Raw genomic sequence first — 4192 nt, forward strand, 5'->3', positions numbered from 1 at the left:
AATGAGCATTCAGTAGCCTAATTGCTTGACTGATTCCTATTGTCCAGAAGTAAAAGGGATCCAATGAGAGTTTAATTGCATTATTTAATTACCTAAATCTTTCACAAAAGGGGAAATGGGGACACATGCCACAAGGCTATCACTTATGCTTCTCAATTATCATTGGCTAAGCTCTCCAGGGTTCAATGGATTGGCAGCGTGAGTAAAATGCATGAGGGGTCAACCAAGAGAGAGAGAGAGAGAGGGCTGATTTTGGCAAGGCATTATGACACACACACTCACACAATCTCATGTGTGAAGCAAGAAGACTCTCTCTCCTTCTCAAGCTTTAATGGAAAGCTCATCACCGACTCCAAGCTTGTGAGAAGGGAGGCCTACACCAACAACTCTTGGATTTGTGATGCAAATCCAACCAAGAGCTGAGCTTCAATGCATGCTCATCTCCTCTACCATGCTAATTACTAAGATTATGCTAAGCTTTTATGAGTGATTAGGTGAGGAGATATGCTTCTTTCTCAATCTACTCTCATACCCTGCTAGCTCTCAGCATCTTCGAAGGTGTGTGAGATCTTGGGTCTGAGACCGTGAGGGAATTGAGAAGATAACCATCTTGTAAAGTAAATGGTTCCTCTTTGCTCCCTAGTGCATTGGCTGAAATCACATCTCTAAAATCAGTTGCCAATTCCATCACCTCTGTATATGTCACACATCCATCAGCCTCCACTTTATCCTTGACCTCCTCATGTAGGAAATAAAAAAAATTGCACAATTTTAGAAAATCAACACTTTGGGTAACATTTAACTCCATTAGCTGTTTCCAAAGGGCTTGGAATTCCCATATAAATGCCTAAAAATTCTTGTCTAGCCTTTGATTTAGACCATCCAGCTTTCTCTTTACCTAATGCATCCGCACTGTTGGCATGTACTAACGTTGATAAGCCACTTTGAAAGCCTCTCAATCCAGCCTTACAATCCACCTTTTTTTTTGTAGACTAGGCTTTCACCTCGTGATGCCTCATGTGGGCCATTGATCCCACTTCTTTAGGGAGATGTCAATTAGTGACGAGGATATAGAACAAAAAAGGAGTTTGTAAGACTGCAGGGGCTGGAGGCAATTAATGCCTACTCATTATCCAAGGCAAGACAAGTGTCCTAGTTTTTAAGAAATCCAATATAAGGTTCTCGCTAAAATGAGCAACTCCATGACGATCTGGTTCTTGTGAAGAAAATCTAACAACAAATGAATGACAAGGTATGTTAAAAATCTAAGCTTATCAGCGTAGAGAGAGAGAGAGAGAGAGAGAGAGAGAGAGAGAGAGAGAGAGAGAGAGAGAGAGAGAGAGAGAGAGAGAGAGAGAGAGAGAGAGAGAGAGAGAGAGAGGTCTTACAAATTGAAGGCCTTACAAATCCATAAGTGCTTTCAAAAGTGTTTGAAGAGACACATTTTTGTGTGGGACCCACACAAGGCTTACCAAAAACAATTTTCCTATATGAGGAAAATAAGGCCACACAAGATTAAAACGCTTCAAGTTTCTAGTTCAAAAATTAAAGCATCTTTCGATACTTACACCAAAACTCATAAAATTTTACTAGCTTTCTTCAAGGCAAGCTCAAAATCTAACCAGGAACTTGTAGTTTCACTAAATCATGGTTTTTTGTGAACATTGAGTGCCATAGTTCAACTAATTTTCTTGGCAAAAAGCTTGTGGTGTTCACACTTCATCAACAAAACTTGGTATGTACAAGAGAGCTGGGGGGATCATGAGGCATGAATCACCGCTACTAAATTTCAATGAGATACAATGGTAGGCAAGGATGAATGCTAGGTGTAATCATCCTTTGGCATTACCCATGCACAAGCAGGAAGCAGAGTGAGAGGCTAATCTAGAGAAGTGCTTGTGGGCATACAAAACATCTTCCAAGGTGACTAAGAATTTCACTCCGCTCGAGTTGTTCTATGGTAAGCAGGTTTTTGGTGGCCTTTCACAATACGAGACGTGCATTACCGATGCAAGACATGTCGCAAGTGCCACACCATGGCTGAAAGACGACTGATAGCTGAGTCACAGGGGGGCGATCATAGCTCATAGTGCCTTCGAGAAGTGGGGTTTGGATGCTATCAATCCACTCACTAAGTCAACTAGCGGTAAGAAATACATCGTGGTAGCCATTGACTACCTCACTAGGTAGATCAAGACTACGGCATTTAAGGAGGTAAATGCGTATGTTGTGGCTCAATTTACTTTTGATAGCATTTGTTGCCATTTGGAGTACCATGGGTTCTCATTTTTCAAGGGATTGAAAGCAAGTTAACTCATGCATTGGTTGAGAATTAGTCGGTCATTCAACATTCATTTTCTTCACCATATCACCTCTAAAGCAATCATCTAGTGGAGAGTGCCAACGGATAGATTATCAAGATGCTGGCAAAATATGTATACAAGTAGGAAGCAAAGTGAGAGGCTAATCTAGAGAAGTGCTTGTGGGCGTACAAAACATCTTCCAAGGTGACTAAGAATTTCACTCCGTTTGAGTTGCTCTATGGTAAGCAGGTTTTTGGTGGCCTTTCACAATATGAGACGTGCATTACGGATGCAAGACATGTTGCAAGTGCCAGACCATGGGTGAAAGACGACTGATAGCTGAGTCATAGGGGGGCGATCATAGCTCATAGTGCCTTCGAGAAGTGGGGTTTGGATGCTATCAATCCACTCACTAAGTCAACTAGCAATAAGAAATACATTGTGGTAGCCATTGACTACCTCACTAGGTAGATCAAGACTACGCCATTTAAGGAGGTAAATGCACATGTTGTGGCTCAATTTAATTTTGATAGCATTTGTTGCCATTTGGAGTGCCATGGGTGCTCAGTTCTAATAGAGGTTAGGGGGTTAGAAGCAAGTTAATTCATGCATTGGTTGAGAATTTGGTCATTCAACATCGGTTTTCTTCACCCTATCACCTCTAATGCAATGGTATGGTAGAGAGTGCCAACGATTAGATCATCAAGATGCTGACAAAATATGTGTAGAAGCACGAAGCAGAGTGAGAGGCTAATCTAGGGAAGTGCTTGTGGACGTACAAAACATCTTACAAGATGGCTAAGAATTTCACTCCGTTTGAGTTGATCTATGGTATGTGAAGAAGACAGAGAAGCGGGTTTCAAGTTTAGAAGTGCTTGTGGATGTACAAAACATCTTACAAGGTGGCTACGAATTTCACTTTGCTTGAGTTGGTCTATGGTATCTGAAGCAAAGAGAGAAGTAGGTTGCCAAGTTCAATCAAAGCTTGCCAGACAAGAAGATACTTAAGGTAGACTTGGTGATGAAGTATGAAATCTACTTGGATTTCAATTTCTAGAATAAGTTAAAAGAGAAGTGGATGGATCCGTACAAGGTGGAGAAGGTTTTTTCTAACAGGACCTATCAATTGGTGAGAGCAAATGGTAAGCTTCTTATGCATATGCTGAACTGTGTGCGGCTCAAGTTGTACTTCAAAGGAGGTTAGTGCCCGATGTGCATAGTGTGAATGGTGTGCGGCTCAAGTTGTACTTTGTAACTTTAATGGCCTAATAACTTGTGTGTAGCGGAAAATAACATGAACATAGTGGGCCTTTCATTAGAAGAAGTTCCTAATGAGAATGACAAGAGTGCTTGGGTGGAGAGAGAGCAACAAAAAGCATAACACCTAGTTGGATAGCATGAACAATACTTTCAAAAGAGAGAGAAATTAAGCTATTGACAACAGTTGAGGACCAGATTTGCATGGAGCCGGTCCCCCCTCCAAAAGGCTTTGTATTATGGGTTCTCCCATCAAGAGAGACATTGTACAATACAATTGTTTGTGTTCCTTCAAGACTAGCTAGTGCAATGAAGATGGAAACTTCATGCACTTAGCACAACACTTATCAAACACAACATCAATTCCCTCACGGTCTCAGACCCAAGACCTCACACACTATGAGAGATGGTGAGAGCTAGCAGGGTATGGGAGTAGATTGAGAGGAAGGAGTAGTACTACCAGAAAGAATTATTTCTCCTCACATAATCACTCTTAATAGCATAGATTAGCTTAGTAATTAGCATGGTAGAGGAGATGAGCATGCATTGAATCTTGGCTCTTGGTTGGATTTGCATCCACATGCCAAGAGTGTGTTGATGTAGGCTTCTATCTCACAAGCTTGGAATAGGTG

The sequence above is a fragment of the Adiantum capillus-veneris genome, chromosome 30, assembly GCF_014529385.1.
Source record: "Adiantum capillus-veneris isolate H3 chromosome 30, ASM1452938v2, whole genome shotgun sequence".
In the NCBI taxonomy this organism is placed as follows: Eukaryota; Viridiplantae; Streptophyta; class Polypodiopsida; order Polypodiales; family Pteridaceae; genus Adiantum; species Adiantum capillus-veneris.